This window comes from Argiope bruennichi, chromosome 10, assembly GCF_947563725.1.
Source record: "Argiope bruennichi chromosome 10, qqArgBrue1.1, whole genome shotgun sequence".
In the NCBI taxonomy this organism is placed as follows: Eukaryota; Metazoa; Arthropoda; class Arachnida; order Araneae; family Araneidae; genus Argiope; species Argiope bruennichi.
In genome coordinates this window covers 4710857-4727078 of record NC_079160.1, presented here as the reverse complement: position 1 = coordinate 4727078, position 16222 = coordinate 4710857, and positions in this window count along the sequence as shown.

The window sequence follows — 16222 nt, the reverse complement described above, 5'->3', positions numbered from 1 at the left end:
GAATAAATGAAGAGAACCTTCTCATAAATGAATTTTATCTAAGATCTACGGTTTTAATGAAAAGATGTATGGCAACATCTTTCGTCTATATTGCTACCGTTTATTATTTATTTCACTCTGAACGAGCGGAGAGGCAAATCATGATGATTCTAAAATCTTTTATTGTACTTACAGAACTTTAAATGAATTCAGCACGTCAAAATATCATTTTCATCACCGAGTATTGCTCTTTAAAACATTCATTATCGATTCATTTAATATAAAAATAATACAAAGATGATACTTCCTTAGAAAGGTAGGTGTTTAATAATTATTATTTCAAAAAGTATAGTTCAAATTAAATATCGTTTCACTGTGTATTGTCATTGTTTTAAATTTTTGCCATTTAACAATAGTTTAAAAAATATAGTTTTATATCTCATACAATATATCCAAATTGTTTAAAACTCCTCTTTCCATTATGCCAATGATTTATATTATTCATTGTGAGATATATTGTGCAGTTCAAGGTTTTATGGTTTTAAAATGTGTTACATCAACTGGCTTAATAAATACCTTGATCATGACAATATTTAGTATTTCAGTGAAATATCGCCCTTCTTCGCGAATCTGTTTGCACGGTCAACACATGCAAACAGTTTTCCAACGAAACATTCCAGTACGGGTGTAAACAGAATTGATAAGGCAGGACGCTTTATGGATTACTTAAATTCTCATTCCTTAAATAACGAGTCATTGAATGGTAATGAAAGCGATACACGATGTAGGAATTCATGATTTAGAAGGTCCTATAAAGACTCCGAGATAGACGATCACTTCATCATTTTTTCTGGAGATATTTATTTTTACTTATTCCTGAAATTTTCATTTTTCGTTTCAAAAAGGAAATAGTTTTGGAAAGCTAAAACTTCTGGAAGAATTCCATATAAATCCACAGCACTGTAAAAACATGTAATAATTATGTATGCTATTTTATTCTGTAGGTTTGATTTTACAATTTCACTACCATTTTCATTTGAATTTAAACTGTCAGCCAAACACCCAGACTAAGTATATGTTATATATTCATCGGATATATAATAAACAGTTCAAATCATATTAAATCAGAACAGTGATTAAATTAATTGTGAAAGACGAATCTTTATACCCGGTAGAGAATTGAATGACCACCCAATAATTTATTTCTAAACCATTACAACAGATAGATACTTTCAATTGGCAGAATGGTTTAAATGAATTCAAGAAATATGACTAATAATTTGAAAAACTGAAACATACTGTTGAAAAAATTAATTTTTATACAATTCTTTTGTTTAATGAATCAAGCTTAGTAAAATATTCATTACTCACTAGAGTTTTATGTAAAAAAAAAAGGAAAAAATATCTCAGCCTTCTTTTCGAAACTATGACTAATAGAAACCTAATGATTGCAAAAAAAATTAATAATTCTTTCAGAAGTATACTTACTGAGGGAAAAAACTTAAAATATAATTATTTTATGTTATTTGGAGCATTTTTTTTCATTTCAAATTATATGAATATTTCTAAAGTTTCGGAAATTAGCTTTGAAGCCAGAATTAGAGTAGATAGCCTGTGTCATTCTTTCTTGGTGTTATTAACCCCTGTAACATTTTCAAATTATTGACTGCTATTTCAAAAACTGATTTCATATTTTTTTCATGCATATTATATTTTTCAATTAATCCTGTCTGCTAGAGACATTACATCTCCTAATTTTTAAGAACTACTATTAAAGCACAAGGCTAATTTTTTTTCTTGCTAATGTGTACTTAGATACAATAAGCCTTGATACAGATAGAAATATCTTATGTGTTAACTAATATTCGATTAATCATAAATTTAACCAAAACCAAACCAAAATAACCAAATATAAAATAGCACGTTCATTCTTAAAAATGATGCTATTCTATTGCATGCATTTAGTATAATAACGTGGGAAATAAAATAAACTCGTTCATTTATTCGAGTCACTTTCAGAATGCAGCAGTAAAAGGGCAATAAGGAGCAAAAATATCTTATGTAGGTGTCGGTATAATTGGATTATGTTCTATTCTATTATTTTGCCCCATTGTCTCATAAAATATGTAATTATCTCTGATCTTTTGTCAAAAAGAACTTGAACAATAAATTTCTTATAACAAGCATAATGATATTTTGACTCGTAGCATATTAATAACGGTTATATTGGGGATGAATCAAGGATTTTTTTAAATAGTTCTCTCAGCCTTTTAGTTAATGCATGAACCTATTTTTTATTCTAATTGAAAAATTATTCCATTCCCAAGATACTAGCATAATGGTTTTAATATTTCAAAGACATAAATTATACAATGGATATTTAAATTATTTTAAAGGAACTTACGAAATAATGATTGGAACGAAATGTGTTAAAGGCATTAAAAACAGAACAATTTGATGATGCTGATTTCCTTAAATGCCAAAGATTGAAACATTTTGAGCCCTTGCATATTTATAAAGTCAGAAAACTGATAAAAAGATGAAATCATAGTATAATAGTGGCCGTCAGCATTTATAACAAAGATCAACTAATAACTTCCTCTATCTTAGGAATTGCAATACTAAGATAGTAAAAAGAGATTTTAACAAAAAAAAGTAATGCTTCGTTGTATATACTTCCAGTTCAGATATTCTCCGCTCTGCAATCAGTACACAAAATAACAATGGAAGTATAATTTTCAGGAAAAAAGATGCCAAGTTTCTTATACTTTGGCTAATGTCTGCTGTTATGTATTGTTCAAAATATATGTATTAATGCATAAAGCATACCTGTTCCTATTTTGATGGGAATCTTTCCAATTAAAAAAAAATGGAATGAAGGACCTCTTGTTCTTTCCAAATACGAACATTTCTGAAATTTTTTAACAATTGTATTAGAGAAATTCTGTATGGTCCTACTTGAAAAATAATAGTTTGAGATAAGCTGTATTATATGTCGAGGGATGATATTTCAAATGTAAAAAGGCTACAAAATGCTTTCATGGGGATAAAATTAATCCCTTTTTAATTTCGGAATTTAAAATATCAAGATTAATTTTCAGTGCTTTTAATGTAATAAATATAATATCAATATTTTTAATGTAAAAATAATGTCTGATATTCTTATTTTTAAATGTCTTTGCTGATAAAAACAGAGTCAATTGTGTGGTTTATTGCATTTTAATCTGCAATGCAAGTAAAGAACTAAGTTCACAGAATAACACAGTTATAGTTTTTTCAAGGCATTCACTTTAGGAATTTCATTAACAGATACAAGACCATCATCCAATGTTTCAGAAAAACTGATGGACCTTTCTTATCGACTCTTCATGTTTCGTAAGATCAATGACCACAAATTGAAATGCTCTAAACACTGTCAAAAACATTTTGGTATTATTTTTACTCAATAGAAAAAAACCTACTTTTTGCTTACTTTTTTTATAAATATTTCCATAATGTAAAAATATACTTAAACTATATACCACACTTTTATTTGCATTTTATAATTATTTATACTAATACTAATAATTATTTTAGAAAATACTTTACTAACAACTATACTTTATAATTTATATTATACTACTATATAATAAAGTTTAGTAAATCGTTTCCTTGCTAAAAATTAAAATTTAATTCGTTTTATTAAGGAAATAACTACTTAATAAAGTTTAAGGAAATGACTACTTTAAAAGTTCATTATCGCCCAGTAGTTTCCATACTCATTTAAAGTAAAGTAAAAATGCTCAGAATCATTGAGAATTTTACTACAGACTTAAACTGAATGCAGATTAAATAATTCAGAAGGAGCATCATTTATTATAGTAATTGTATTTTGAGTTTTTCGTGGGAAAATACAATCTTGTCCATTGAAATGCTACAAAATTTGCAAAAATAGAATAGCTGGAACAAATGATGTGACACACAGTCATTATGGTTTCCTTACCCTCAAATCTATCCCAACTTCCCCCAAATTTAATTTCTCATAAAAGAAGTAGTTAAATACAAATTTCATATAAAGTAAACAGTTCAATTTTTATATTGCTAGATTAAGTAAACCACTACTTTTTCAAATATTTGTGAACTATTATTAATTACTATCCAATATAAAACGAACAGTAGCCTTGAGTTTCTCGTACACTTATTTCTAGAGCATTTTGTATTCTACAAACACATTTTATGTTTAAATTTATCTTATATTGTGAAGAGAATGGAGCCTGCATTTTGAAACAGCACTTCTTATTACTGATTGATGATGCACTCATATTTTCTCCTGTTCTATAATTTGTGTAAAGATTGCATGCACCTAATTTGTTGCATTTTTGACTTATAGCTTTCACTTACATATGAATTTATATAGCGAGAGATAGACAATCCTACGATAAATAGGCTCCAAATCTGATATATGACCATCATTCTGGTGATAAAACTTATTCTAAATTTCATCCATCTTCAACTTTACCATGTGTAATCATGAATGTTCATAAGCAAATACATCTCAAATAAATTTAATCAAATTTTTCTTAATTCTGCGTTTATAAATAAATAATTTAAGGAATTAATTTAGATTTTTAATATGAGTATATGTACTCTCCTCAAACCCATTATCAATGACATAATCTAATTCACAATAAGCTGGTAGTAAGATATCATAATAATATATTGTCATAAAAAATATGCATGTGTACAAAATTTCAAGTCTCTAGCTTATCAAGAAACGAATGAAAAAATGCGATTGCAAAATTTCATCTTTGCAAACATGAAACAATGGAATTTAAATAAAAGTTTTAATATAAAACATTATTAGTTTCGATTTCTTGGAGATTAAAAAAATGTCGAATTATAAAAGAAATGACAATATATTTCATACCTTGTGAATTAGAAAGTAAAATATCTGCCTTCAAAAGTCAACCTTTCATCAAGAAAAAGACTTTCAAGATATTCATTTCATTTATGACGATAAAGAATTAAATTTTTCGTCACTTTTCCCTTCATAAATCGTATAATATCTAAAAATGAATGCGAACTATCAGTGGTTGATATATGTACGTAATATAGGGAATCCATTCACTAGAAGTAATAATAATTTTCTTCACGAATATTTTGTGCTTGGTTAACGCCTCACGTCTTTATGGTTAAGGATGTGAAAGGGAACTTCGGCTCAACCGCATCCTTGTGCAATCGGAAAATGGAAGAGAATGTTCGCGAACAGTTAAACTGCAAGTCGTGTTGTGGTTTTATGGCACTTCCGATATTCGCCAACTTCTTAACACACTTCAGGAGGAAGAATCGGTGCCATTCAGACAATTGATTCGCTGAGTCCAAGGTCGGGATCGATGTGCGATTTCTGGTATTTTGTGCATGCTCAGAGCAGAAAAGTTTGAAAGTCGGTTTTTGTTTATAGCAGCGGCTGTGCTTTTATTCAACAGTTCGCAAATGCTAATTCTGTTTTGAGATTGATTTCACTTCTAGTTTTGGCTTTAATAAATTGCTGTTCAAGTATTTATTTATGTATGATTAATTGGTCAATAATATTAAATGGCTGTACATGAAGCAACTCAAGAAATTTTTATCTTCTTCAAACTTCATCGATCAGTTATGTATTCACCACGCATTTATTTGTCTTCATTTGTTTCAGTTTTGTAAAGATAGAATTCGTAATCGATTTTTCACTTGTTTTTCATGAGATGAAGATTTAAAATTCTGTTCATTTTTCTTCATGATGGTGATGTACAATTTGATTATTTCCAGGACATAATTATTAGTTAATGCTTGTCAAAAATAGTATTTAATTCCGTACTAGTGGTACCAGTTGGTAGTGAAAAATTATATCTTATGATTTAAAAGAAGATAATAATTAAACTGAAGGCATTCTACTCTCTAGTACCCTATAAAATACTCTATTAAAACAGAGCTTTAAAATAAATTTATTGTTTTATTTATGCCTCTTTTGAAGGTGGAGGCATACCTCTTGATTCTGAACTATTGTCAGAAGATGTTCATGCAGATGAGTCGGTAATCCGTCTAAAAATTCCTGTAACAAGAACAGTATAAAGTTCTATTCTTTATAAATTTAACGAACACCAGCCTATTCTTCTCTGGAATTCGATATCGGAGCTTCTGCCCACTGATCGTGAAGTTGAGGAAAACTGAAAACAATCCACAAATGTGGAAAGTTCGATGAAGGAACAGAAGTGACACCTTTACTCTTTTCAAATCCTTAAAAAGAAAATATCTCCAATGAAATAATTGTATATTGCATAGCATCGTATAATATTGTTAAGAAAAATTTCCACAACATTCCGCATGGTTCGCAATAGTTCTTTAATAATGGAACAAACCAACAGGGTCAATACCAAAGAACAAAGTTGATTCAACAAGAAGACACAGATAGAAAAATTACAGCCGGCGTACACGAGTACAATGCTAACAATAAGCAGCAGTACAGAAGAAGCAAATAGGTAATAAAAAATCGTAGCAGCACAAAGCGCTCAGAGAGAACTCGACAGAAAGTGAGACTTCACACAATTATTCATGTCCCTCGAAACATATGCTATTCTTCATTGTCTACTCACTTTCGCAGAATACAATCACGGATTCACTACTAAAGCAATTCTCGACTCAACACCGGGTAGCTCTTTAGCACACGATTCAGAGCATCAGAGGCGAGCATCTGTTTCAACTCCATTTGACTCACTCCAGTTCGATCTCCCGGCTTTTTTTATAGCTTTTGAAGTATGATACAGGAATGTCTAAAAGGATTGGCATAGTTTACATCCTAATAGTCCTATCGCGAAGTTTCTGGAACTTCTATTTTGTCACCAATCGCCAAATTCGTCTCCTGGTAGCGAATGAGTCGTCAAACCCGAGGATCATTAATCCAGTATCCGTTCAGGAACCATAAGAACTATTTTAAAAACTGTCTTTCTTGTGATGAAACTCGTGCGCTGGAAGTAACAATATTCATAATATAGTATAATACTAGCCGCTTTCGGTGGCCATAATGTTTGCAAAATTTCCAATTATTTTCTCAACAAAATAACGTTAAGCAAATTTTGGTAGGCATATAACCAAGACTATTTCATAAATCCAATACCTTTTGTTCATTGTGCCTTGCATTCCATATTTCCACATCTGTACGTAATCAATTTTGGCAAAGGAAAGAGCAGCAGTGTTTAAATATACACTTGCACACTTTATGAAATTGTCAGCATTGTTTGATTCCCGACATAAATCTCAATTTTATGCACAATAAAATATTAAAAAAGTTATTGAAAGCATGTCTTTTACTGAAATCTAACATAGAAAAATAAACCGCATTTTCATAACTTGATCATAACAGCGGCAGCAAGGTCAGAATGAAATATTAGTAGCAACAATGCGAATGATGCGAGTTTCACTTCAACAACGAAATAGATTGCTTTATAATAAACAAAAATATTTTATTGAAATTTGAATGACAAAAAATATACGGTGAAAAATTGGCATCATTGAAAAGATAATTTTTGAGTTTGATGAAAGAAGTGCCAATATTTCGTTTAATTTTTTTTAATTGTTACTAGGGTCCACATTTCCCCCTCCAAAATATATATTGCCAAGTTTGCTTGCTCTAAATCAAACAGCCCGACTTGCAGAATATCAACACGCACGTGCCCATCTTTTTTTATCAGTGGAGATTGTGTTATATTGCTTAATTAATCACCTCAGATTACCAGCTTTCCACTCGAATATATTTCAGATAAATCGTTCCTATATAACATCATGTTTTATGGTTCCGTCTGTTAGCCTGACACTGAAGACGCGTTATTTTAAGTATACAGTAGTATTTAATAATAAGTTTTATTTATCGTATACATGAACCTCTCGAACAGGGACAAACCCACAATATCATAACTATATTAAATCGGACATTTTAATATCCGATTCATCTAAATTTCGCGAAATTGCAACTACAAATTTTTATATATTTTGTTAACTACATAGATTTTTCAAAAATGGTAGAAAAATCACTCGATTAAATATTTATCGAAATGATGAAAACCGTTTAACTTTCAAGCAACAATGTCATTTATTGATATTAGGTAAATTATGTTTGAGAATTAAGTACAAAATTAAAATGCTAAAATTCATGAAAAATGTGCACAACTATTAAATTTCAATAATTAAAAGGACATTTTTTTAAATGATGTAAAATTTATTTTTATGCAAAAATATATTCCCATGTTATCTCTAAAAGATGGAAGTATTTAACTCAATTTTTTATTAAAATTCTAAATAAAATTTCAAAATGCTCTTTCCATAATGTAAACTTCCACCCATCAGTGTATATTAGCCGAATTTAGTACAGTAGGTCAAACTGCCCCTAGACACGCACATTCATCTTTTTTATAGAGAAAGATGATGTAGAATGCTGTATAACATCGAATAAATCTCATACAGCAATTAGATATTAAAATATCCTATGTAACTTTTATTGATATTTTAACTTAAAATGGAAAACTGGAAAAATTTAAAGTTGTATTGATTTACATTTGCTACCATTGGGTTAGTAAAAGTACTCGATGAATGTTTGCACATTTGTATGGTGAGATAATATTAATCTTGTTGAAAATATTTTGGATCGCCAAACAATAACACGGAAACAAAAGACAAAATAACTTCCGAAATGGTTCCTTCAATTTGTTAAATATTTGATTAAAATTTATTCAGGGAGAATATAAAATATCTGAATTCTGAATTAAATCTTATATTCATTTTTTTTCCGAATGTTTCGGTCTTAATGGAATTTCTTCATATTTTATCAAATAAAACCCGAAGAACAAAATAGCACCGTAACTAAATAATTCACATTTAGAATTAATCTAATGCCGAAATTTATTCGATTGTTTAAAGAAATTTTCAATTTCATTGCTTCATTATTCACGTGCGTGAATTTGCTTTCTGGACTGTTTTCATTTCCACGTTTAAAGGACTTTGCAAACACCATAATGAAATATTTTTACATGAGAACTAAAGTACCCTTATTAGTAATGCGATAATGTTTAATATTAATATTTCAGTGAATGTACCAATGTTTACTTAATACTTAAGAGTATTTACAATACTTAATATTTTAGGGAATATACCAATTTTATTTGTGCCGGTTGTCTTACCACAAATTTGCTATTCATAAGCATAAACTATGCATTTTTTCTATAGCATAATATTAGAAAAATATGTAGCAACAATCTTTAATTGAACTGACTTATTAATATATATTTCAACTTGATTTGTTCAAAATTTGTAATAATGGAACTTAGTTATAGATATTTTTTTATAATAGTTATGAAATTTTACACATTTACACATTCTTTTCTAATATAAAAAATGATAATTTTTTTAGAAATTATCTGCTTTGTTATTAATATATTTAATTAAATTTTGAATTCATACCCGTGGTGCCATCTTAGTGAATTTAAATAATTGATTTTATGATTCCATTATAATTTAGAAAATGTATTAATTAATTTCAACGATGATATTTATTTATGAGTTTATCACATAATTAAATCACAAATGAAATTCTTAATATCAATATTAAATCCCAAATTAAAAATAAAAAAGCAAACAGTAATTAAAATTTTAAAAATCTGCTTTCCTATAAAATTCATAAAATAGCATTAAATTTTTTTTTAATACACTCACTTGCAAAAAGACAAAGTATGTCAAAGAGAATTCTTGACATCGCTTGCAAAAGTAAACAAATATGAGTGGAATTTACTACAAATTGAAAAAATTTGCATATCATTCTATTTTCCTGAACCAAATATTATGAAAAAAATATGAAGATCATTCTTTTTTTCAAAACCAGTTTTTATGAAAATATTCAATGTTAATGCAATAAATCCAATTACGATAAGGAATTGTCATAAAAATCTGTTATTTAATTCCAAATCATTAATTACTTTTTAAACATTAAGATAAATGACACTTAAAGCTATTTAAATATAGTATTACGTTTGAGCACTAAAATATAAAAAAATACTTATTTGATGATTGACATTTCTTTATTATTTCATGCAGATTAAAGAACCATTTTTAGAATATATATATATATATATATATATATATATATATATATATATATATTGCTACTTTATCACATTGATATCGAATTAATAATTCGAATTGATTTAACCGTCCGATATATTAAAGCTTGCGTATTGCATATAAATAGCAAATCTATTGACTTTAAATAATTCGTAAGGTAAAATTTGAATGATAAAAATGGTAAAAAGATTTGAATGCCATAATGAACTTCAGAGCATTTTTGAATCTATATTTTCTTTTCATTCAGAAACTGAAACATGGAAAAAGTTGTTAGTGTGATAACGTTTTAGGATGACAAACATTCTGTAGACTGAGTGAAGCACCGATCGTTTGTTTATTTGCTTGCTGAAAACGTAAGGTTAGAAGACACTTGTGCTATAAGGAAGGGGTATCAGTCTAACTGGCAGACGAAAAGGCCCCGTTTCTGTAAGTTGTATGATATGTAAAACATTATGCACGGATTGTAACGTCTTGTACAATGAATACAAACAAATACAAAAAGAACCAGATCAATAGCGCAGAAAATATAATGGGGCTGATTTGCATCCGTATGGATCCGCTACTTTATGGTATGGTATCCGCCCCATACCATTGTATCACCACAGACCACTACTTTAATCCGCCCGAAAGCGCGCGGAAACATCGAATGATCGGAAGAAAGCCGCGAAAGCACAGGAGGGAGCTACAGTTGAGTCCTGAGGATCAAAGCTGATCGACTGACGCGAGCATAGTCTTAAGCATGATTAAATCATCATATTAACACCAGCAAAAGCAAAAGACGTGTTCAAATAAAATAGTGGTAGAATAGTTCAAATTCTAAAAAAGTTAAAAAAATTACTAATTTCTATTCAACTGGACTATTAATCGAATATTTCATAATCTGGAATTAACTCGAATTTCAATTAATTTTTGTATTTAGAAAATTGTACAGAATTTTTTCCCTGTGTCTCACTAAATAAGTGCTCAGAAATGTATCGAATTCGGCACATTAGTTTGGCAGGATACGAGAAACATGCAATAACCACAATGACTTTTATTTGTATTAAGATAAAAACAGAAAAAAAAATATTCGAGACTTTCTTTGTGAATTGGCTATTTTATTGATGATAGAAATCGGATTGATTTTTTTTTCTTTACTATGATATAAAACTACATAAAATAAAACCATCCGTATAAAAACATTCTAAATTGCGCTTTCATAGAAAATATCAAATGTCATTTCTAATTCAGATATTTTCGGTATCCTGTTAGTTCATGACACGGGTCTCTGTTTTGTTATTTACTCATCTTGTACAGCTGCAAATGATGCAGAATTTAATTTTCAAACCATTTATAAAACCAATTGAGGGAGGCTGCTCCTTCCGTATTCTCTGCAATTAAGACTTTATTCACTTCCCCCAGCATAAAAGTACGGACCTTGGGTGAGGTCGCAATTTTCTTGCAATAGCATTGGTGAACGATAGTTACGAAATGTAGATAATATTTTCAATGCATCGTTCGCGATATTTTCGATACCGGTCGATTGACACCAAAATTTAATACGAAACAAGAGATGAAGTCAAATGATAACAAATTAGGTTTCATTGATTGAAGTCATTCCGCTTATAAATTACTGCGTTTACATGCGTGGAGAGTAGAGATTCGACAGACGATCAATCCTTTCACAGATTTGGTTCTAAATTTGATTAGATGCTAAGCCTGTATACCAAATTTTATCTACTTAGCTCTTTGCATTTTGGAACTATTGAGTTCACGTATAATTTAACTTGTAATTAATTCACTTGTCTTAACAGTCAGAGGGACAAATTTTCTATGAATGGATTTCTTTCGAATAGTTGATAGAAATTTACTAAATAAGAATTTCGTTGTTTGAAATCAACAAATTTGGTCGCCATCCATTTACCGTATTTAATTTGTCTGGCTCAAAATGTTTTACAGTTATTGTGTCCAGAGATAGGCAGGCATAATGACAAAAATGGGATTTTAGAACTCATCGAGATCTGAAATGTGGGGATTCGTCGAAATCTCGAGTTCGAATTTTTTGGTGATTACAGTACTTTCTTTATATAAAGTATAAATAGAAATAAAAAACGTATCAATGATATACATTTTAAACATAAAGTTCTATACTGCTTCATAAAATACACCTTTCTGCTTATTATTAAAATTTTAATTCAACAATATAATACTGATATTCTTGATGTCGAAAGTATGAAATGTTTCATGTTCTATATTTTGATGTTTTTGCCATTTCTGAGAATTCATTAAAAGTAACAGCAACATTGGTTGAGAATATTTTACATATCTTTCCTCAGCTTTAAACGTTATTCATTATTTCGTTGCCAAACCTCAGGATTTTTAGAAGATGCAGCACACAAACGAGATCAGTAACACTTAAAATGTTTAGAATCCATGTTTATAAATAAATGAGAAAGTAATGCAAGGAAGAAAATCACAATCCAATGCATTCAATATAAAAAAAAAAAATATCTTCGACAAAAGAACTTCCTTTAAAAGTGCCCTCACAACTTCGATTCATCAGGATCACAACAGCCGAGAACGAAATAGTGAGCTTTTCCTGTCGTGGAACGAGAACACGTCGTTCTTGATTTTGTGCAGTTCTATCATAGCAGTGATAGTGAATCAAAAGAATCCCTAGAGAACGGATTGATCTCCAAAAAGCAGCAACCAATCACTGAACGAGAAAAAAAAGGCAGTAAGTTGGGCTGATAAAGAATTGAAAGTTACTGCTCGACAAAAGTTCCCAGCTCAAGTTCTTGTGTGATGTGTTACATTGAGCTCTCCTGTGGGTCTTTTTATCCGGGGGAGAATAATACATTTTTGTCAAATACTCGTGATAGATTTCTGAAAAGCCGAACCTTATTTTCTGTTGCTTACAGATATTACTCCCACAGCGTGAATTTATCAGTACCTTATTATTGTGTAGCAAATAAAACATATTTCGTCGAAAACATTTTATCCATGTTTATAACATCCATCTTCAAATATTAATGTCAGCAGAAAGGAACAATTTTATCACTGCCATTATTGACTATGCTTTTATACATCACAAACTATATGGCACTGAATAATAATAAAGTAAACTTTTCAACCCCGTCCTATTTTGAAGTTGTTTTATTTCCTAAATTACATTCGTCTTTTACATAGTTATATAAATGAGCGCAAGTCCTTTCAAAATTATAATGACAGTTCAAAACTGCTGCAGATGTCTTTACCGACAATCTCTTTCTTTCATGTGATCATTGGGAAAATAGGAGGGAAAATATTCTGCCCACATTTGCATGCTGGCCAAAAAGGGCAAAAACATATTTATATAACTTTATTAGACATATTGTTTTAGATTAATATACTTCGTTAAAAACATTCAAACAGTTTTTTAATTCGCAATTTCACAGTTCTTGTTAGCATTGTTTTTCTCTATTAAATTTTAGATTTACAAACTGGTTGAGAAGAAATGAATGCAACCATTATCAATGTTTAGTGGAGGCGCCGGGACATAAACATAATAGTACGGGACTGATATTGAAATACGGTGCTTCCATATACGAGAAGTATGGAAACCCTATTAATAATATATATTTTACATACTTATCACCAGGGCACATCTACATGGCGAATTCGTGTGTTGTGAGTGAACCTTTCCACTTAAGAATGCGAATGGATTAGTGAGTATTCCCTTAAGCGCAAGAAAAAAATTGGAATCATGCGTAAGTCATGGGCGATTAATTATTTCTCTATATGAAAACGAATGGCTTAATGAACATTATCTAATCTCACGAGAAGTATTCTAATCACTCGTCCAGTAAATGCAATAACGTAACGAGGGAAAATGGCACCAGGTTCCTTTCCAAATCTCAATTGCTGATTGGAAGTTTAAAATTGCAACGAAGTATGCCAATATCTAATTTTTTGCATGGATTTAAAAATTGGGATGAAAGAATCAAAGTTTTGACTTATGGCTGGAATCAGTGGAGCAATACCTCCTTTCTTATTATCTTTACGCTACCGGTAAACGCGGATATGTAGATGCAGATATGTAGAACAGAAGAGATATACGCTTGTTCTCATTGTCATGCACCTGATTCTTAAAATCAAGGATTAGATTAAATAAACAGTTTAACGACATGGGAAATTAAAAACTGAAATGCATAGATGCACTTCGTTCATTGTGTTGTATTATCCTAACAAATTAGAGCACAAGGTTGTGTTATTAATGACAGTGATCTGCATTCGCGATAAAACTTAGTCCAAATAACATGACTATGTCAATACCAAGAATATTCAATTCATCGTGAAAGTGGGATTTAAACTATCAAAGTTAACTTTACAACGCCGTAGATTCACAATATAGATATTCTCGATTTATCAAAGCCGTATATCAGAACAATATTTTATCAGCATCACACTACAATTGCGAAACTTAAGTCTGGGATGAGATTGTTGGCGTTGTACGGAGAGTATCTAGAAGTCTTTTTAATACATCTTCATTCAAAGAATTTTTTATCTGTTTGGCAAAGAGTCTTTTAGTCTTTTTGTATTAGAAAAAAAGGTTTGTTTAAATGTGAGGCAATGTAGAATGTATGAAAGTGCCAATTTAATATTATTTCAAATTGTCACAAAATGATTTTGTTAAAAATCGTAATTTTATTTTATTAATGAAGTAAACCATTCAAAAAAAATTTCATTTTAACTCCACACCCAGGTAAATTTTTTTCACTCGACCATTACAAATTATAATTAAGTCTGATTAATTATTGATTTTAAGTAGCCTTCCAGATTGATTCCACGACCCATTAAGAACTCAGAATAATCGAGTTCTCGATGAGTCTGAAAAAATATTAAATCTTCAAAAGTCTATCCTACTTCTGGGAGCTGTTTTAGGAAGGCAGAAATTCTTCTTTTAAAGGATTTTATTTGGTTAGACATTTATATTTACTTTTCAAGTGTTTAAGACTGTTCTTGCGAAAGAAAAACATATACCGATTATGCTAGAACAAACAAACGAATCAAGTTAATGGAATGAAGTGACACATTTATCGGAGAATATCCATCATAAATGTCGAAGAAATTTTTTGTTGTCACAAATCTTAATTTAATTTTTCAGCCACTGTAAAGCATTAGTAGCATATATCATTTAAATGTTCGGCTACCTGAAAAAGGACCATCTGATAAAGGCTTTAGATTCAATAATATTTATGATAGGACTCTATTGGTAATAAATGTTCAACAATATTCTTTCCATATGCTCACGATATTATTGGGCACTCTCCATATCGATCAACATCGCGAAAGTATTGTACAATATATAACATAAGGAAATGGAGATATCATTTTACTGTTTATTAACATTTAGTACTACAAAAAATAAATATTATCCAATAAGCACTAGCACACGAAAGTCAATACATAATACTTCATTATAATATTCATCAATAAACCAGTTCAAATATTATTTTATGGATATCCGATAGTGATTCTGAATCAGTACCATTTCAATTTAAAAATGCTCATTTTCTATTAGTAGCTATTATTAGCAGTGTTTGATAAAATATTGTACGAGTGTCATATCATTATTGTCTATGTATAACAAATGTGCGTCATCATCTGTTAACCATATGGTTCTCCCATAAAAGGGCGAGATAAGCTGAAGGCTATAACTTTACCTCGCCAGCCCATTCAGTGGTGCACAGAGTGGATTATGAATGACCGTCAGAGAAGTAGCAGCTGTTAAAGCAAGTGTTTGAAAGACTGTCGCACACTCTGGGAGTTAAGCAGATTGATGAAATAAAAAATACAGAAGAAATTTGGTTTAGGATAGTACAAGCAGTTTCACTTTCAGATTCGTTTAGCAGAACTCAAACCAAGATTTATTTTGCCTTCTCGTATAAAAGTATAAAGAGAGTATTGTAAACATAAAAAAAATTAGAGCTTGAGATTTTAGAGAATCTCCGCATTTTAGACTTGACTTTGAAATATGCATTCTTTGCATTATGTCTGCCTGTCTGTCTGTGACAAAGATAATTCAAAAACTCTTTGAGCCAGGCAGATGAAATTTGATAAATTTTTTTTTAAATCAAATTTTCAAATTTCTATTGAC